The 22746-nt window shown below is 39.2% G+C and overlaps 1 protein-coding gene across 1 annotated transcript in view; it reads left to right on the forward strand.

Annotated features, from left to right (window-relative positions):
• The first annotated feature begins 14104 nt into the window (after positions 1–14104).
• Positions 14105–22746, forward strand: part of gcgra (glucagon receptor a) — a 40031-nt gene continuing 31389 nt past the window's right edge. Inside the window, exon 1 of the mRNA XM_078270270.1 lies at positions 14105–14446. The gene's annotated coding sequence lies outside the window, so the exon portion shown is untranslated. The remainder of the gene's footprint in view (positions 14447–22746) is intronic.

Genomic DNA, 22746 nt, shown 5'->3' on the forward strand with positions numbered 1-22746 from the left:
GATTCTGTAACTGCAAAAGGACTGATGGGAGAACAATAAGGATAGTGGTGAGTTTTTCAACATGATTGCCATCTTCTAGACAGCACTCACTCACAATACAATTGCCCATTAAAGTCAGGTGTTTATCTAGGGGACTCATACTTCATCTTGTTTTCTAGCTCAGTAAAAATTATACAGCCGGTGTCATGTCAAACATACTGTTGTTCATTAGAATTATAATCTGCTGAGAATTTTATTCTCAGTAGAGTTAAATAAGCTGCAGAGTGAAACTGAGACAGCAACAAAAACACGTTACAAACACCGTCAGGGCTTCTCCTCAGGTTGTTTTTTTGTTATTGTGTCTGTGTGGATCTTCCTCTGGGAAGCGTGACCCCCGTACACAGGGACATCTAACTCACTTAAGGGACTCATACTAAAAGCCCCACCCTTTCACAGCAGAATAAAAGGGCAGCTATTTCCAAATTAAAATGGCAAGGTTCATATTCTGCACGTAAACAATTGCTCAAGACTGTTGTTAGTAAGGGCACCGGCAATTTGGTAATTTCCTGGAGCTCTTAAAAGCCTGTTTCTGACATTTAGCTCTTCCTAAAGCTAATTTCTGAGCAGAATATGATAACCTGGAAAATAAATATAATAATGGCTGGATTGATGGAATAATAACTGAAGTCAGACATGAAGGAAACCATTAGAGGTGTGGCTTGGCCTTGAGCTCAGTGTCTCTGTCTTTGGCCCCTACAGGAGGACCACAAATGGAAGCTTTTTTTAATACATGCCCTAAATGTCCAGTTTTGTTCTGTACTCCGGGACTATTTACAGAAGATCTGAGTCAGGCTGATTTGCATGAGTCTTCACATGCAGTACACCTGAGCTCCCCCCCACTGAATGGACTATTGGAGCCAGAGGCTATGATCGTTCCTTGTACAGCCATCAAGGGGCCTATTCTTGTTTAATGTGGACCTTTCTTGCCCTTGCTCCCTCAGTGCACCTCTCTCTGCTGCCGGCTCCACCTCAGGCCACACACACTCCTGTGGGGCTAATCCCACTGACAGAGGAGTGACTCTCTTTGTCAAGATGATGGTCCCTGGAGATGGCAGACTTAATCAATTGTGTTTTTCTTCAGGCACACATCTACTAAAAACCAAATAAAAAAAAAAAGAATATGAAACAGTATTTTGGAGCATTTAATTAGGCAGAATACCCTACAGTATAATGAAGACTACCCTGCAGTATAATGAACTGTTTTCATTGCCTAGTTCAAAGCTCAGTTTATATTTGGAAAATGTGACTTGTTTTGTTAAAAATGTAACTTTTTTTTTCTTCATTTATTGTTACCGTTTGAAATTGTTAACACTGATTAATTATAGTAAAAGATTTATAACAATTTTACTGTTTTTTTTCTTTCTTGCATTTGCAGTTTGAGTAACAATGAGGATAAATTCAGTGTAACTACATTTGCAGAGTTGATAGAGAGATATTCTTACTCAAGATTTAAAATGGAAAACACTTTAACAGCTCTAATTTGCTATTATTATTATATAATTATTCCATGCACAAAGATATTTGTTCATCAGTGAGAGTATACAAATTCCCAGTCCATGATGTTGAAGTTGCCACTAGCTTGTGGTGAGGAGAAACCCATTTAAACTCAATTCATCCACATTGTTTTATCCACAATTATTTGCATCTCTAGGTTAACATTAATCTTAATACAATATATGTACTGTATTAATCTCAGTAAATAATATCAAACTGATGCAACTGAAATTCAACAATTGGGCAGTCCTATTCCTCTTTTAAGGCCATATATTGATTGAAATGATTTGATTAAACACAAACTTTGTCAAACAAAACCAATATCCAAAATCGAATTGACCTATGGAGCTTTTTAGAAGTTCAAATGGTATTGTTATTACTCACCGGTGTGGAATATTCTTCGGTGCTGTAGTATGACGCAGTGTGTGTCAAACATCTGTGTGTGTAAGTTGTTCATTTATAAGTTGTGGTGACTTTGACGCTGACCCAGAGGGGAGGATCTCCTGGAGGTTTTGATTTCAGTCTTCTCAGCAACCATACTGACAACAAATGTCTTAAGATCTGGTAGTCAAATGTTGAGGCTCTTGTACTTTGAGTATTTCCATTTCTGCAAGTTTATACTTGTACTACATTTAAGAGGCAAAATATAGCCTACTACATTTTAATACTTTAACTGTTCCAAGGCCAATGATTAGAGAAAAGTGGCCTAAATAAAATGAATACAAATTTGTATAGCAAAGTTGTTGTTTCCCCATTTCCTAACCCATTACTCATTTTACGACCCTAGGATTTATTTCCCTGACCTACTGGAGGGGGGCCAAAACCTTTGGTTGGGAACCACTCGGCTAAACTACCTAACTGTACATAAAGTAAGCTAAAAAACGGTCAGGGACTGTTTTCGTTTGCAGTTGAGCTCCCAGCTTTCTTGTCTGCGCTTCCAGATTGAGTTACCCATTAGCCAATGGGGACGCACGGACCCCTGAAAAGACCCGCCCACGCAAGAAGTTTTTGCCAGAACTGCAAACGAGTCTGGAAGTACAAACGAGAAAGCTGGGAGCGCAACTACAAACGTGATCAATAGAGCAAAATACTGATCAGTGAGAAAGAAACAGAGGGAACTGTAAACAAAAGTGCATATCAAATAAAAGCCATTTAATTTATGACTTCACAAATAGGCTATTTTGTTTGCAAATTTTAAGTTTTACCTTTGAGATGACACTTTATTTTTTGTGATTTTTGATAGTTAGTGATTTTTGTTTGAGACCTGAGAAGTTGTTCTGTTCCCTTGAGAACACAAAGACAAACCCCACATTTCTCCACTGTCTAATTGATGTCAGAATCCAACCAGATAGAAAGAGAGACTGAAAGAAGAGGATAGTTTCATGTGGTTGCTTTACCTCTTTTTGGTCCAGGGGGGCAGTAGTGGTCTGCACTTCATTCATAACTATGTGATGAGGACAGCAGGGTTTCACTAACAAACCTTAAAGCTTTTGCAGACATGATATTCACATTATATTAAGTTCCTCAGGACAGTTTGAGATCTGTCAGGTCTACTTTCTCCCACTCAGTAAACACTTAGTATAAGTACTGCCAACCAGATATCATTAACTGTGGGTCTCTGCTACCAGCTGCAGTTGTGTGTATAATACACTTTTCTACTCTTATTTTAGGTTCTGTTCTGTATTTAGCACATTTCCCTAAAATGCTCCTGTATGTATGTATGTATGTATGTATGTATGTATATTCCCTCTGCTTAGTGTGTTGGTACCTCTGTCTCTTTCAATTTAAAATAACAATCTTCATGTATCACCGACAGTGTCAGTGTTAACAGGGCAAGTAGGAACATACAACACAGTCTGAAATCAAATAATTACATATAGAATATGTTTTGAATCCCATAAACAAAACAAAATAAAGCTACTTCAATTTGAATTTTTTTTAGGAATTAATCTGGAACAATCGATTTATGTAAAAAGGCACTTGGCACAAAGGATTTATTCTGGCCTGCTCCAGTGGTTCATGTAATTGTAACAGAGTTGAGTCACATCTTACATAAACACATTCTAAATTCATACGGTTAGGAAGCTTCTCCCTCTCTTATTTCCTATTTCAAAATATTAATGTTAGTAAAGGGGCACTGCTGCAGCTGGCAGTGGTCTCAGTCAGGGTCCTGCATTTGCATATAGTCCCCTGTGGGCGGAGAAGATACCAAAACTATAATATGCGTCATTATTGACACTGTGCAGAGACCGTCTGCACACACTGGGTCACCACATATTGAACTCTTTAGTTCGAACATAGAAAAATAATACCATGAAACAGTACCATCTATTGTAATGCAATTAAAATAGAACAATGATATTTTTAAAAAATATTTGCAAATGTGCTTCACAAGCTGCGTTGGTCAATGTTTCAAACTAAAGTAGTATCAATACTTCAATAACTGACATGTTAAGTCATATTTATTCCTCTGTGAAAAATGTCCACTCTGTAAATACACCGTTAGCATGAAACAGTACAGGTTTAACAGAGTTATGAGTTATCAAGTGTCATCAGCGTCAAATAGATGCAGGTATCAATTGAGTAAGAATACAAAAATTTGACTGTCCAGCTTATAATTATGGGAAGTCCAAGGTGTGGGTTGACAGTCTAGAAAAAAAAAAGCATCTGAGGGACTCTGATTACAAATTAAAATCCATTTCCATGAATGTTTGTTTTTGGTGTTCCCCAGACTTTTCCTCCAGCGCCACCATGACGTTGACATTTGCAGTTCTGAATGAATTTCCTTGGCAACTACATACTAAAGAATGAACTGTAATCACCTGGTGATCCCTTTACTTTTTTATCTAGCACCATCATCAGGTCAAAATTGTATTTCTTTGGTTTATGACCAAATACCTGCAATAAAAAAAGAGAAAAAAAAAAAAAAAAACATTCCCAAAAACAGCTGTACTCGATGTTTGTTGCTATTGTAAGCAAATTCTAGCATGCTAACATGCTAAACTAAGACGGAAAACATCGTAAACATCATACAGGTGTAATGCAGCTAGGCAGCTCTTAGTCTTGTCTTTAAATATGACATGATTGTGTTTATGACATTCACAACCATGGCTTTTTCTTTGGTCAAAATCAGCGGCAGTGAATGCAGTCTGAAGCTTTGGCTCACCCATGGTGCTAAAAATCTGTTGTCTAGTGTTTAATTAAGTCACGTCAGAAAGTGAAAAGGAATCCAAAGACAGAACAACAGAAATGTAGAGATAAATGATCTCATATGGATATAAACATGAAACATGGTTACACAACTCCTCTGTGTTTCTTTATTTCCTTTCTGCCCTTCTCTGTAATGGTTGTGAGAGATGAAATTGGCTGTAACAGAAACCTATGTGCGTCATGGCAGCTGGGAGAAAGCGAGCTGGAATTAGAAACAGGACTGAATTTTTTTTGTAAAAGCACACATCCTGGAGAACTGTCATCAATCAAAAATGAGTGTGTGAAAGTCGAAAGCAGAAAGAAAGTTAAAAAAATATATCTTTTTAATTAATATGTTAATGTACAGCAATTGTTCACAGAGGAGCAATGAAAGCATTAACGTTTTAGTTTATGTTGCATCATTGTATATTTACAACAGATTGTCTCAATATCAGTGCAGCTGTCGTTTTTTCTTGAGGATATGAATGTCAGCATTTACTGAATGTGCTGCTGAGCTCCAGAGGATGAACAGACGTTTGTGTTGGGAGAGCAGCTACTGAGCTGACTCCTTAATGGGATTTGGACGTGGACATACAGCGGAACTAACTGAATGGCCTGTAGCCAACATAGGAAGAATGGGCATCCCACCAGCTTTCCACCCATTATTACAATTATGACACTAAATATGCTGTAATCGCCCTAGTTATGGCCCTTTAGTTTTGAGGCAGCTAACAAAAAAACATTTCATTTTGCAATCACTTCTTAAGTGGAGTTAATTATGGAATCAAACAAGATGTGATTAAGTAATTTTAAGTTTTAAAAAAGCATAAAGAGCAAGAAGACAGTATATTCTTCTACTGTAAATTTAACAGGTTAATATTAAAATGTAATCCAGTTTGTTGATTCATGTCAGAGGAATATAGACAAGCAGTTTAAAAAAAAACACATTTTCAAGATAGAAAAAACACTAGACCCATTTCAAGATGATTTACAGCTTTGAGTAGAATAACAGATGTTCATGATTTGATTCAATACAGCAGTTATTGAATCATTTTGATCGTCACTGTTTTTAACTGTTGGAGAAAATCAAATCATGCTGACAGAGAATTTCCACCGTTAAGGATCCGATTGCTGTAAATTTTGCTGTGATGACAGGGTATACAATAGCCATTTGCAACTTAACTGACTGGAAATAAGAAACAATAGGGTTATTGTTGATTTTAAAATATTGTGTATGGTTTGCTTACTTTATACTTAAATGCATACATTATTTGTTTTAGTCTCCATTATCCCACTGCAACAGATACACTGAAGGTTTGAGCTTGGACCTCAGAGATCTGGGAATACAAAAGCATCAGTTAAGATACAATATAACACAAACCAGTCATGAATACAGCAGTTTTATGTGGCTGTTATTGTTTCTTCAAAACTACATAACCTAACTTATGTTTCGCTAAATCATTTGTTAGCAAAGACATTTCTTTTGCAGCTTGTCTGCAATGGACTGAGACATTTTGGTAAGACTGAAAAAAAATGTATCATGGGAGCTGACTGCAGAAAGAGCTTTTTGGATGAATTTCAGAGGGGAAATCCTGCTGGGCTGCTTTTGTCTGGTTTGTATTATTTAATGGAGACTAATAAACCACTTAACCACAATTCAAGTCTTTGATGAGTGATGTGACTTCTTCTGTAATGTGAACAATGCTGGAAGTCAGAGAGAGAGTTGGCATGATTTTAAGATTACAACACAAAAGGAGGGACAAGGGGGAGTAAAAGATAGTGAGATAACGCCATGCGCCAAATGGCTATTTTTACACTCAGGGACGTGGTCCAACTCTGTGACAGGAGCTGCTGGTCTCTATTGTACCTCCTATAGTCCACAGGAATAAACACCTGTCGCTGTTCTCAGAATAATTATACACACACTTTGTTTGAGCTGCCCTGTCATCCAGAAAAGAAACCAAACGTCTAGTGTCCATGAATAAGTGTAGTTTATTTCCACAAAGATGCCCTACAATGCAATGAAAACTTAAAATGGAAAGGTGACATTTTTTCACTGATAAGTGGGTTATGTTGAACCTTAAAAAGGCCTTGATGTAAGCAATGTGGCCCTACATGAACACATTTTTTGCCAAAGTTGGAACAGTTTTGTTTATTCTACATGGCAGATTTCAATTCTTTGATTGTCGCTTATTTAGTCATGAATAGTTAATGGTAGAGAAAAATGTAGGGTTTAAATCCAAATTTTAAGGGGCTTTAAACTTGCCTGAAGCTTATGTTGGTCCCAACAGACACCAAAGCAGTGTCTTCTGAGGTCCCTGTGCTCTCATGTTGTTATGGTCAGCACATGACATCAATGCTACCAAGAACCTTTTGTCATTTGTTTTAATTATAGAATTACACACTAATGTAGGTGTAAAAAGATTTGAGGTATATATATAAAAAAAAATGTTTGATGTGGATTTTAACCATTTTACCTCCTCCTGTGTTAGGGGGTTAAAGTAATGTGTTACTGATGTGCACATGGACAACTACATGATGGAGAAGTGCAAATAACAATGGCACATTGAAGCCCTATCATTTATGCCATGAACCCTGCATTCAGAAAGGGCCCAGCATAGTTTCACTTAAGTGCTGCCCAGGCGCGCACTCTGGTCTCTGTCATGGCCTCCCCTGGACGGGATCATGCTCTGGCCAGCTGGCTGTCAGAGACCAGAGCTGATAGTCTTTGAGCATGACTGTACATCTAGCAGCTCCTCTCTGAACAGCCTGCCATTACTGCCGATGGAAATCTGGCTGATGAACACTCAGGCCATCACTTGAGCGACATGTAAAGGCTTGACTGGAAACATACAGATTGGCTGTTCGTATGTTGCTTCAAGTGGTCTAGTTTGGGAACGTATGCATGTCATTTCAGTCGTCACGTCACCTACCCTTTGCAGTCACTTAACTTACACTAATGACCCTCTCAACTCTAAACTTTAACAAAGCCCTAATTGATGCTCCCTCGAACTAGATGAATGGAAGACAAGTGTGGTGAATAATGAAGTGAAGCATTAAACATAGAAATATCATTCTATTGTCTGATGTAACCCACATGACACAGCAGTTGTCTTTGAATGAACAGAAATGTAAAGCCAGTTACTGGCCAATCACTGTATATAAAAGAACAAACCATTATGTCAAAAGGCCTCCAATCCAATTTTCCGCCATGGAAAAGATGATCCTGCCAAATACCAGTTGAATGGCCAGACTCAAATAGCGTGACCACATTCTGAAAACAAGTGTGTCTCTGAGGGACCAGAGGTGAGGCCACAGCTGATCCATGTATATCACCAACACCTACTGCCAGCTAAGAACTTTTTCACCGACTGAAGTAAACAGTGTACCAGAGATTTTTTTAACCTTGTCTGAACACAAGTTTCTCTGCAACAGTGTGTACCACAGGTGAAATTAACATATTGCCATTTATTCTGACGTGTACAAACACCTTGACAACATGAAAGTTATATTTTATGTGACTCAAATGGTTTCTGTTGCAGCCACTTACTGTAAAAACCTGCTTCAGGCTGTTCTGTTAAAGGCTACCAAGTCTGCTTTTGTAACCTGAAAACAATTATCCCCAACTATACGTCCCATGTTTACATTACCTTTCGCAGAGGGACTTATTTCTTTCTTCAAATATTAACCTTGCATACAGTTGCTGACGGATGCGTGTGCTGTAAGCTAGTGGGCAGAAAATGTAGAGATAGCAGCCAGCAGAGAAAGAGTTACGTTTGTGTCGCATTGTAAATATTAATTAAGCTGTGTCTCACTGAGTTGGCATTGTTTTACTGGCTCCCTCTGTTGGATGGTCTGGAGACCGCTCTCCTGACCACACACCCGTCATAGACATAATGCATTCCCTAGCCCCTTACCATCACAACCTTAACCATAGCCTAATTCTACAACCAAGTCTTAACCCTCAAACTTGACAGTGTACAAATGCGTTTTCCATTTTGTACCCCGAGAGTCTGTTTTAAGAATGAGAAATATGTCTCAGTTGTTGGTATTACATTATCAGACAGACAGTCCTCTTTATAGTGTATAGATTGCCTTTAGAAAAAAAAAAAAAGATACAGATGGTGCCATGATCAAATAGTTATGTAAGCGAAATGCCTTTTATTTATAGTCAAATAGCAAATGTGTCACTAGGATAATTTAGACGCTGTTATTTATAATTTCTCAGGGGACGGGAGGGGGGACGGTACATCTGGCTCTTGGCTGAACTTCATTATTTCCAACTGATTTGAAAGCATTTCAATATATAGACAGTGATGCCTGCCTGGTGGACACTATCGTAGCATTTTGTGTGACATTGAAGCCTCACAGGGCTCGAGGCTGTTTGAACATCATCAAGGCATATTCTTGCATATCCCATGTTCCTCATCAAGTGTTACGACGTGGTTAGGAGGACCCAAACGCAGAACATCGACAAGGATGCATGCTAAGGTTAACAGGCCTCATTGCAACAATTGCCGTTGATGGAGATGGGTTAAAGAAAGGGATTACTAGTGACAGCGGAGGGAAGACGAGGAATGGAGAGTGGCAGGGTGCAGGGCAGGCAGACCAACAGGTATTCTGGAGCACAGGGAACAGTCGAAGAGTGGGAGGAAAGCGTGGGCTAATACAGGTCCTGGTCAAATAATTAGAATATCATGAAAAAGTTGATTTATGTCAGTAATTCCATTCCAAAAGTGAAATTTGTATATTATATTCATTCATCACACAGTGTGATATATTTCAAATGTTAATTTCTTTTAATTGTGATGATTATAACTGACAACTAATGAAAATCCCAAATTCAGTATCTCAGAAAATTAGAATATTACTTAAGACCAATACAAAAAAGGATTTTTAGAAATGTTGGCCAACTGAAGTATGAACATGAAAAGTATGAGCATGTACAGCACTCAATACTTAGTTGGGGCTCTTTTTGCCTGAATTACTGCAGCAATGCGGCATGGCGTCGGTCAGTCTGTGGCACACTCTGATAGTGGCCTTCAGCTCTTCTGCATTGTTGGTCTGGCGCGTTGAACAATTTATTAATTTATTGCATCATCCTCTTCACAATACCCCAGATTTTCTATAGGGTTAAGGTCAGGTGAGTTTGCTGGCCAATTAAGAACAGGAAGTTGGTGGCTGGTGACCAGCATGAGGAGAAGGTGCCAGGCTGTTGTGGCTGTGTAATGTTCTTCCAGACGCTACGGAGGCTCCCGTTTGTGAAATTAATAAATTGTTCAATTGCCAATATGTATCGTTTCTTCAAACTTCAATCATCCAATCCACCAAATGAGTCAATGTCAGAATAAGCTGTTGGGCATTGGCAGAGAAGATTTGGCAAATTTTTCATGGGCGCAACCCACATACTCCGCGCTGCTGCTGATCCCACAAATGCAGGTTCCTTACAAATGGGGCACCATTTGAAAGGAAACTAAACAGAAATATCTACCAAACACAAATTTCCTTTCCTTTTTATGCTAAGTTTATTACAGTAGCATGTCCTCGCTTTGCTATTCCCTGGTCCCTTTTACAAAATATATATATTTTTTGAAGGTAGGCAATGCTTCTTATAAAAGAATATTAAAGTGTATCTATCTGATTGAGTTGCATCTCATCAAATCGCACTGAATCGATCCATAATAAAATCAGACACCTCACTACTCTATAAATTGAGTGATTTGAAGGTTTAAGGTATTTGAGACTGTTATTTACAATAAAATAAATATGTGCTTTCTTAGGGAGAATCCACCTAATACAGGACGTAAAGGTTTCTTTGTTGGACAATTAACCTATAATGTTTACACTTTGGCTGCAAATGTTATACACAACCACCACAATCCTCTTTATATACATACCTGCAAACTCAGAAGGGCTGAAAAAGGTGACACATCCCCCCCCCCCATTTTCCCAGTGCTAAAAACGATCCTTTTAAAACTAGCCAACGGTAGGCTAACGTTACCTGCTGCCAAGTGTAGTGTTAACTAGCGTGACATGCGGCAATGTTTCAGTTGCCTCTAATGTCCGTCGGGTCTTGGTACCCAACCCTACTCATTAACGTTAAACCAGACACCAATGGGTCTTGTTTCACTACGTGTTCGTTTTCATTTCGCTCATATCTTACGACAAGATATACATTTAAAAAAAAAAAAAAAAAAAAAAAATCAGATAATACTAATGCAGTGGAGGAGATAGCCTTGCAAAATCCTTTACATTGAACTAACATTATAGGTAGGGCTGCACAATTAATTGAATTTTAATCACGATTTTGGCTTCCCACGATCAAATTCATGTGATCAAGCGATATTTAAAGTTCTTCATTCCGTTCATAGAACGCTCTGGATCATTTTCCAAAGCTCCGTAAACCACTTTGATCACGTGCCTCCATGAGCCAATCAGTTGTTCCCTGCACCGCGCAGCTTCGTTTAGATGTAGACACAGAGGACAGAGTAACGCAAGGAAAATTCCACAACAGATAACGGTCGGTCATAAATCGTCACGAGGTTTACCAGTAAAAGCAACATTTTGTCCCATCTGTGTTGTTTTTTTAGACAACAGCAGTGACCACTGCTAGTTTGAGTCTTTTAGCTCATAGCTGTTGGAATACTCTACAGTGAAATACAGTCACACTACACTGTTTAGCTGGCAGCATTTTAGCCATGTTTAATCCAGTTACTATTGTAGCTAACGGTAGGCTAACATGACCTGCTGTGTAACATGTTATTAGTGTTTACTAGCGTGACATGCAGCGATGTTTCTGTTGCCTCTAACATCTGTTTTGGAGCATCAGAGCGCAACGCAGACATTTAAGTGGCACCGTAATCTGCATTACCATTTCGTCCGGTAGATACCGGGCACCGGTGCCCTATTGGCACCAGATTTTAACATGCGCCGTTAACGTGAACAGAAAACTGCGTTGCCTGTATCTTTTCACGGCAAATGCGCATGTTTGGAAAGCGGTTGCACAACAGCTGAAACGGCATACTCCTTTATAGTATCCTTCAACAAAGGAGGAAGGTAGCACAATATGGATGTGAAAGCAGTTATAATTAGTCTATGTGACAATAGAATTTGTTTTGGTTAAAATCAACAAATAATCGTGATTATCATTTTGGCCATAATCGTGCAGCACTAATTATAGGCTAACACAATTCGCTGCTCTTACGATAGCTGACAAGTAGAGCTGGGCAATATATCAATATTATAATCGATATCGTGATATGGGACTAGATATCGTCTTAGATTTTGGATATCGTAATATGGCATAAGTGTTGTCTTTTCCTGATTTAAGAGGCTGCATTACAGTAAAGTGATGTCGATTTCTGAACTTAAGACTGTTCTGGCTGTTTTATTATTTGCCTTTACCCACTTAGTCATTATATCCACATTACTGACGATTATTTATCAAAAATCTCATTGTGTAAATATTTTGTGAAAGCACCAATAGTCAACACTACAATTTCGTTGCAGTATCGATTGAGGTATTTGGTCAAAAATATCGTGACATTTGATTTTCTCCATATCGCCCAGCCCTACTGACAAGCCGACTAGCTTGCGTTCCATTATAACGTTAAACATGTTGTTAACAACAACGTTAGAAAAAACAATTATATTGTTGGCAGATAACAGCACTTACCTCAAAACTAATGTCAGTGATTGTGATTGGCCAAATGTCTTTAGCCCAGGTGAGACGCTTCTGACGCGGTGTCTTGTTCAGGAGTGGCTTGACACAAGGAATGCGACAGCTGAAACCCATGTCTTGCATACGTCTGTGCGTGGTGGTTCTTGAAGCACTGACTCCAGCTGCAGTCCACTCTTTGTGAATCTCCCACACATTTTTGAATGGGTTTTGTTTCACAATCCTCTCCAGGGTGCAGTTATCCCTATTGCTTGTACACTTTTTACTACCACATCTTTTCCTTCCCTTCGCCTCTCTATTAATGTTCTTGGACACAGAGCTCTGTGAACAGCCAGCCTCTTTAGCAATGACCTTTTGTGGCTTGCCCTCCTTGTGCAAGGTGTCAATGGTCGTCTTTTGGACAGCTGTCAAGTCAGCAGTCTTCCCCATGATTGTGTAGCCTACAGAACTAGCCTGAGAGACCATTTAAAGGCCTTTGCATGTGTTTTGAGTTAATTAGCTGATTAGAGTGTGGCACCAGGTGTCTTCAATATTGAACCTTGTCACAATATTCTAATTTTCTGAGATGCTGAATTTGGGGTTTTCATTAGTTGTCAGTTCTAATCATCAAAAGTAAAAGAAATAAACACTTGAAATATATCAGTCTGTGTGGAATCAATGTATACATTATACAAGTTTCACTTTTTGAATGGAATTACTGAAATAAATCAACTTTTTCATGATATTCTAATTATATGACCAGCATGACCTGTATACTGGAGGGCTGATGAGCTGATGGCTGGGAGGTGTGTGTAGAACTGGGAGAGGTGATGAGCTCGTTGAAGGCAGGTGCGCTGGTAGGCAGGCAGGGTCCACACACACACACACACACACACACACACACACACAAACTCACTGCTGCTGCTGCTTTTCCTATCAATATGGCAAATAAAGAAAAATATTTAACAAATTAAAGAAAAGGTAAAGGGTTAATGACATGTATTATAAATGGATGAATAATGTTTAACAATATTATATTTGAGGGAGAATTCTGTCCAGCTCTTTGCTTTAGCTCTGTAGAGTTTATTGACACATGCAGAAGGTCCTTGAACCCTGTTTATGGGCAAAGTTCATGTTAAAACTGTGTGCGTGCGTGCGTGTGTGTGTGTGTTTTGCAAGTAGAAAAAAAAATGTTTTGTTCAGGGATTTACTGCAACAACATGCAGCCATCACCTCCTTTTCATTTAGTTGTAGGCGGGATTTTATTCACAGAGCAATATGCAGTCGATTAGTTGGTTATGGGACCAAGAAATTCCCCAGATTGTGAGAACCTCAAAATGAGGTCTCTCCTGATTAAACTGTTTTTTTTCCCAGATTAGCAAAATACGAGGCGTTAATTAGTGAGTTTTGGAGGTGCTGGTGGCAGACTTTGTTAAGCTAAGTTAACTGGCTGCTGGTAGTAGCTTAGGCTATTTGATCCTCTCATGACAAGAAAGTGAATAAGCTTATTTCCCAAAATATCAATCTTTTCTTTTAATGTTTTGCATCACATTTATAGAGTGCCCTCCATGCACAAACAGTGTATAGGCAACAAACAAACATCAAACAAGCCAACAATAAACCAGAAGTCCTTCTTTCAGCAAAAAACTGTCAAGAACTAAACACACACACACACACACACACACACACACACACACACACACACACACACCCCTGGTCCTGGGTTTAGGCTACACGGGTACATGGAGAGCAAGTTAGTAGCAATGCGGCTCGCGCTCTCTTAGCCACCAGTGCCAACTACAACCATAGAGCTCAACCGTTTAGGTTACTTTTTTAATTTTATTTCCATGTTAACCCATTGTATTTAAACCCAGAAACAGTTCACTTCTCTGCAGCCGCTGACAGGACACTGGACCTTTCTCCGAAGCAGAACGCAGGCGGTAATTTATTTTGAAAGTTGGATTACAGCGGAGTCACTTGAACTGAGAGGAAATACTGTCAGCCAGATGCTCCCCCTAAGATGAGCAGCAGCGAAGTGGAAATCAGCGGAATCCCGTGCTGTCAACGGTAATTTGTTTTCTATTTATTTCATCTAGTTTGATGATATTTCCACGTGTGCCTACAATATCACGTACTTTGAAACACATTTTAAGCTGCAAATCTCACAATAGAATTTCGACTTTATAGGGGGATTGTAAATATGTTTTAGTTCGAAATGCGACTAGATACGACTTAGTTTACAAATTCATTATTGAGAGCCGCAACACATTATTGGCCAGTAGGCTTGTGCTAGTTTCGTGGGGTAGGCTACATGTTAGGACACAGTTTAATTTCTGAAATCAGAATTCCAGCAACTGCAGTGTCACTTATTGCTCCTGTTGAAATGCCGTGCTATCTAAACAATCCTAGGGCTCTTTAGCCTACTTGGTCTGCTGCCCCTTGTCTGTGTGTTTCAGTTAAGTGGATTTCAAGGTAAATGTGACCCTCACTGTAATGCAGTTTATATGCAATGTCCTTTTAAAATAAAAAGATGTTTATCTGGGCTTCAGAACTGGTGAAAAACATTACCATAATTTAGTTACGAGATCAGTTATTGCTGCATTAACGAAACATATTCTTCTTATCAAACAAACGTCCAGGCACATCTGTTTAACCTACTTTACTACATAATAATGTAGCTGCTTAATGAGGTGCAAAAAAGAATGTGGCTGCCCCTATGCAGCCACATTCTTTTTTGAATGAACATAATAATAAACACAGATGATATATTTGCAGGAAATATTACAAATACAATACATGAGAGGTACGATTGAACTTCAGAGTCATTTTGATGTTGTAAATTGTGTGCATTGCATTCTGTGGTAATGTGTTTTTGGCATTATGTCCAGCCTGTGTACAAAGTATAACAAAGGCTGCAGTGCACTCTACAGACCACATAAGCTTTTTCAACCCAAACACATTGGATATCCTAAATGTAAGATTAGGATTGTCGAACAAAATAAACAAATAAACATTGTTTTGAATAACTGAGTTATTCTGCCTTCTTTGTGAAAATAGTTGCTTTTCTAACACAGTATAATGAAACCTATTCAAGCCTAAAACAACTAAGACTAAAAAAATGTTCAACATGACATCCATTTTTTTTTTTTACGATTGACTTTGCAATTTTAAGGCAAATTAATCATGGGCATCCTGTGCTGTACATTAGAAAAACATGTCTAATCATGTACCAGGCAGAATAAACATATTAGTGCTTCTCTGTGTACACTTTAACACTGAATACATAATAATTTAATTGTTTGGGGAGTTAATTGTCTGGGAGGGATTTTGATCCTAATTAGACCAAGTGAGAGAACATGTCTCAGTCCCTTGTGCATATTGTATTTCACTGCACAGAATGTGGCTAACAAATGTGCCTATTGTTAGGTAAACACCTCGTACACATAACTAAACAAACATTCTTTACTAAACTAACACATCTGTTGCAGTGACATAAGAGATGCACGCTTCTTGCTGAAGCCTCGTATACAGATGTGCTCTATGAATAAGTGATGTCTTGCCGTATGCTGTCTTTAATGGTAATTTGCAAACATTAGCGGGCGGTACAGGTGATTCAATGCATACAAAATAGACATTAGTGCAGTTTTGAGATGCATAAAGTAATCGTATGCTTTCTAAGTGCTACTACAATCAGCTGGGTGAACTTTTCTTAGTTCTGAGTTCCATTATGTATATGTGGATGAAAATGTTGAATGATCAATTTGGGATTAAGGTTGCATTTGTTCACAGGCTACATCTAATTTGACCCTCAAATGCATCCAACACATTATGCATTTGATCTGCCATCAAGGGGCTAAAACTGATAGCAGTGAGTGCTTTCTGATCTTTTCACTCTTAAGAGTGCTGTATGTCAGAACTGTATGCCAGATGAGACTCTTCGACTCCAGCCTCAGGAGTTCTTTTCCACAGACTTCATGTGAGAAAAGATGCACTGATATTCAAATACTGTAACTCTACTCTTCCTCTTCTCTCTGTCTGTGTAATTTTTATGCCTTGAGAAAAACAGCATCTGTATCATGTAGTGGGATCTCAGCTGAGATTTGTCATTAAAGTAATTGTGCTTATATGGTAACCTATTCCTGTTGCACATTTCTGTCTAGAAAACAAAAGCTTTTTTCCCATAATGTTCACCTTTTGATGTTATATCACTTTACTGCTGATAGTAAATGTTGTGGATGTGTACTTTGTTAGAGTGAGGTGGTTGTGGTCTCAACCAAGCTCTACATGTGCATGTTATCTCCGCAGTAAACCACAGAGATGAATAATAACGGGTGTTACAGTTGACCTTTGTATGTCCTACATGATGACAGGGCAAGCAACAGTCTCATAGTGTAAAAGCCATTTTATGCTTCTGCGTCAAATCAACGGCGTACCCCCGCAGACCCCTCTGGGTCTACGCCGGCCCCTACGCAGTAGCCTGATGTGCACCTCTCGAAAAAGTTAACTACACGTTGCAGCGACGCACGTTGCAGCGACGCACGTTGCAGCGACGCACGTTGCTGCGACGCACGTCGCTCGTCTGTGGCTTGGTAGTGTTGCATTTCCCCAGACTCATTTTCTGGTTCTCCTTCTCCATAAACAACATGAAATCAAGGAGAGGGTTAACTTTTCCTGCTACAGATTTCCCACCTTGGTCAGAAAACACAGGGTAGACACTTTGTTTCTCTCACTATGACTCTAGAGTCGCTACTCGCGCCGAAGCTAATCGCCATCACTCTCTCACTGATCCCTACCTGATCTATCACCCACTCCCCACACACACACACACACACACATGCCGGCTCAACGCACACACCAGCGCACAAGTATAAACATCAGGCCACTTACGTAGGCTACGGCGAAAGCTCTGCGTGGAGCCTCCGCAGAACTATAAAACAAGCTTAACTGGTCTTACATTCAACCTTCAAGACAGATCTTTCACGACTTTGTCTAGAAATGAGTGTTCAAATATTGAAAAATCACTGTGAAAGAATCAAGAAAATGTTTTTATATAAACATCTTGAAATAAAGTAATTTGTAGTAGAGTAGAAATAGTCCTATAGCAGTGCCATTATTTTAACCGGTTTTAAGATAATACACTTTTACAACTCAATAAGGGACTGTAAGAAAATGATTGTGGCGGTGTTGGCTGAACTTATGTTTCATTTTGTAAAAAAGCAAGGCCTTCCCCAGGCTTATTAATGTTTTCTCTTTCTCTTGAAAAATTGCAACAGCTAACACACATGTCAAAATAATATGGGTTAAATCGGTACAACATGTTTAATTGTGTATCTCGATTTAAACCTAACCTTTATGAACCATAATGCACATATATCACAGCTCTGTCTGCAAAGCACTTTAGGGCTCTTCTTGTTTCCTTGTCTGGCACGTCTTTGATCTGTAACTCATTGAGTACTCAGGCTGCCGAGACAAGATTTTTTTTTCTTTCTGTAAACATTCAGTTTTGTGTCTGCGGTAACTGTGGCTGCTGGAGAAATATGGTAGAGAGAGAGAGAGAGAGAGAGAGAGAGAGAGAGAGAGGTTTTGCTTATCTCTTGCTGTGCTGCTGTCTACTTTTCATCGGCTATAGTGCAGATTATAGAGCTGAAGGAGAAAGAGACATGAACAAATTGCAGAGAGACAAAGAGACAGACTGAGCGATCAAACAAAAGAGACGGAACTAAAGAGAGAGATGATCAGGAGATCCTCAGCTGGATGATGACCTGTAGTGGTGCGGAGGACAGGTGTGAAGAGGATTGTAAGTGTCAGCAGCCGTCAAGTGTGTACAGACGTCCTGTGCTGATCTACAGACTCCGGTTCCAATGGACCCAGGACCCAAGCTAGCCGCTGGGCTCCACTTAGCCATGTGTGCCATCCAGCTCATAGCACCTTGTCTGTAAACACACATGTATGTGTGTATGTGTACACGCTAAAGAGTTAAAAAGACACAGCACTGTTTAGATGCTTCCTACTGAAAACAAGTGATGCCTGAAGGAACACATTCCGGTGTGCTTCTATGCAGGTTGTGCAAACAGTCCAGTGGAAGTTAACAGAGCTTCCAGTCCCTAAAGAGAATCCCCTATCTGTGAGTGAATTCACACTTCAAAGCCCCACTGTTCAGCTCAACGCTGCAGCCGTCCATCTATCATGTCATCCAGACTCTTTACTAAATAATAACATGCAAAGACATGCAAAAAATGATCCCCTTGGAGATTATGCAGTCACCTCTTGAGCCAAAAAATAGTAAGTAAACAAAAATTGTACTCTCGCCGATCTGCAATTTATACTTTGATCATTTTTTTAGTGGTGTAGAAAAATGAGATGTTTTCAATTGTTATGATCTTCTTGAATCAAATGATATTGAATAAAACAAGAGCCGACCACATTGCTACCATTCAAATATCAAAAAGCACATTTTTAACACACACACACACACACACACACACACATACTGTCTATGAACACATACAATGTTTATATACACAATTGAATGGGAAGGATCAGAACCAATCCCTTCCTGTTAGCGGCAGGAAACATTTACTGCTTATTGAATAGACATTGACATTGACATGTTGCTTCGAGCCACGGTTTGATAGGTGATTTGATGTCCTAACTTCCAGGCACGTGCTGAGTTAAACGGATAAGTTAAGAGTTAATTAAATTATCGCAAGTATACCCAACCGTGTGCCAGAGCAACTCTCAGTTCCTTTAATGAAACCTCTTCTCGAAACAAGCTCTTTACCTCTAGGGGAAAATTTAATTAATTATTTTATTGAGCAATAAACAGATACACTTGCTGTAGCAACAGAAATCACTGGTGAAAGTGGAGGACGCACACAGTGGTTACCTTACAGCATTGTTGGGGATTTTAACGGATGCTTTCAGCGAGATACATCGGGCTAAACACGTCATATAGACCAGAGCAGATTGTGCTCTGAGCAGTTCCCTGATGCAACACATTCCATCACTCACTTTGGTATGGGTGGCTGCCAACGGCTTACCTTCCTGCCCCTGTGAACAAATCCAGACACTGTTTTGCCTGCTCTGCAGTGGGAAAACGACAAGATTAATCAAACTGACATAGTCGTACGCCCCGCATGGCAGACAGGCCGAATTGTTTCTGCAGCGCCGGTCAAAAGGACAGCACATGAGCGTTTGTCATCAAAATGAGCTAAAAGTTTGTTTTTTTAAATGGTTTTTATAATATATATATATATATATATATATATATATATATATATATATATATATATAATATTTGTGTTTTAGAAAGTGTTTTCTTTCCACAGTCAGAAAACATTGCGTCACTCTGTTTTTCACACACACACACACACACACACACACACACACAGAACATAAGAAACCTAATATCGTAAATAAAGCACAACCAGAGATGCAGTGCTCTGCAGAAACCCAATGTATCTCTGCATTTCATTCTTGGTTCTGTATGAGGTTTGCTATTTCAGCCTCACAGCACGAAGATTCACCACATTCTCTCTGACTATCAGCCAGGCACCCGAAACATTTAAATCCAGCCTAAAACAGTTTGAGAATGTCCCACAAGGAACAGTTTGAGGATTAGATATCGTTCCAGTCTGTATGAGGTTCAAAAGTGACTGTAGTTAAAGCTGGCACTGTTAAGGGAAGTAGAGAAATTATTTTATCCATTCATATTTTAAATCAATACCTGCTAGCTGATAATGTTGGTGTCATTAATTATGGCTCATCCTTTAAAGGGAAATCCTGTTTATTCATTGTAAAAGTGCTGCTACAGAGAACTAGTTTCTGCAGAAAAACTGTTTTTGATTATTATGAAATCAAATAAGTACCAAACAATGCCTTATATTTCAAGTATCATTATAACGTAAGCACAATATTGGTTCACACATTGTGACATACAGGCCCCAATATAATTCAAACAGAAATTTGTATACCTTAAATTTATGTAAAATGACAGTGTGGCTATTTTGCTTTTTTTTTATTTAAACGAGGATAAATTCATATTTTGGACATATTTGTCTCTGGGGAGGTGTTTTCCTGTGGCAGCGTTAGATTGACATTTTAGGGCGTTGTTAGGAGATGTTGCCAGTTTCCATGGTGTGCTATTGACTGAAGCCCACGAATGTTGATACAAGAAGTTTTTCTTGAATTTTTCAGTTATTAGTGATGAAAGACATCTGGCTACAACATTTAACATTTGGAAGGACCCATAGTGCTGATAACATTGTATTTCACTCAGAAAATAAAAGCGTTCGCATGGAGTAACATACAGAGGGCCAGATGTACTAATGCTTTTGCGCCCACTTCAGGCGTATTTGTTTCGCAACGTGCGCGTAAAAGCATGGCGAGGTATGTACAAAGAGGCCTCACTGAGGTAAAAGCGCAGACTGCCTTTCGTGGGAGCTGAAAATGGCAAATTGTGCTTTTCCGTGTCATGCATATGCATTCACGGGAGGGTCAAGGGGGAAGTGGGAGTTTCCCATAAAAAGATGGGAGGGGAAGCGTAAAGTGCGCCTAATTATGTATTCTGTGGTATGTACAAAAAATGCCTGTGAAAGCGCGCTTCTATTTTGCGGTGAAAATTCTCTGCCTCTTAGGTCTAGGAGTCGAGCTGAAAAGATTTTTGCCACAAGGATCACACTTTTTCAGTTGAGTGAACACGAAATCATTAAGCGTTACAGATTAAGCAGCCATACAGTTACTGAAAGAAATCAAAGATGACATTGAATCTGACTCAGTGTTCACATTCCATTCCAGCAGTTGTTAAACTCCTCGTTACATTACAAATCTTGGCATCAGGATCATTTCAAACAGTCATAGCATCAGCAGTGGGAATATCGCAGTCTGCACTCCGCCGTATCATAGCACAAGTACTTAACGCTTTGCTACAGCGTACTAGTCAATACATACATTTCCCCACCACTAATGCCGAAATAACACACATCAAGCAGGATTTCTTTAACATTGCCCATTCAATTGCGCTTTTAAATGCGCAGAATTTATGGTATAGTGGGCGATTACCCGATGAACTGCAGGTTTGGTAAATACGACATAAGCTGATGTATCACAGCGTGTGCTTTCTGCGGGTTGGCCATGGCGCTGATAACGCTACTTTCGCAAATGTACGTACATCTGGCCCAGAGTGCTCAAATCACAGATGGCAAAAAGCAACAGCTAACAACCCCAGCTGGTTCACTGCCCATGTAGGATTTAATGAATTATTTTTAGGGCATGCCTACACAGACATTTGACCTATCAAATTACAGTACCAGCGTCAGTCAGAATGAGAGTCACACCCACATACTGATTTCTTAGGTTTTTCTTTTTAATTTCAGTTTGACTGTAAAATTGAATAAACAACTCCATTTTGAAGACTTCAAGGCACACAGAGCTGATAAGAGTGAAACTTTATTGCAGGCATTATAGGATGTCATGCTCCAAAGTCTGTGTTGCTTAATTTGGCGTGAAATGTCAGATAGGATGAAACAAGACATTGGTTCTTTGCATAATAAAAACAGTAACTTTTGTGATATATTATTAGTATTTTGAAGTCCCAAAAATTAAACTGTCAACGCCCTTGATTATTTAAAATGAACAAGGAATGGGAGTGAGAGTGGAAAGCAAAACACCTTTTGATATTTGAGCTCAATCAGGTGGACCAATAATAATTTAGTGCTCCCTCCCATATGTTAATAGTTAAACCTAACTTCTTTGGGTCTCTAGTAAATAGCACTCTACAGACAATCAACCTGCCCATTAAATTCAATCAGAGCTTATCAGTTGTCGATGGACTGAGATATCTAGCTTCATACTCCAGAGGTCATGACTGGAATTATGTCAGAAGACTCAGATAAGTCATGTTGGCCTGAGAGCAGCCAGTGGGTTGTGATGATGGAAACACATCACTTGTGCTGTCTTGCTCCAAGATGAATCACTCAATCAGGCTCAATGTGGCTTATATGATTACTCACTAATGAACGACCTACATGCTCCAGTGTTGACTGAACAGGGGTCATGTGCACTGTTCATGGGTCGCCATTGGTCAAGTTGTAGATCAGATTTTAGAGTTTGAAAGTGTTCATATCTGGCTCAAATCTCACTTAACCTGACAGTCCTGTGGGAAGTAAATTCCTCTTTAGTGCACACAGAAACATTTCCATGCAGGGTAGAGTTAAAACATTCAACACAGGAGATTCAATACCAGGCAGACACAGGAAGATAAAATAAAACAAAAAGGTTTTGCTTTTCTCTGAACTGCTTTGTAAACCCTGGAGGAGGTAACGGTATTGAGCCATTTGCTGTTTGCTCAGATCCACACTACAAGGCAT

Source organism: Sander vitreus, chromosome 15 (assembly GCF_031162955.1).
Source record: "Sander vitreus isolate 19-12246 chromosome 15, sanVit1, whole genome shotgun sequence".
Lineage (NCBI taxonomy): Eukaryota > Metazoa > Chordata > Actinopteri > Perciformes > Percidae > Sander > Sander vitreus.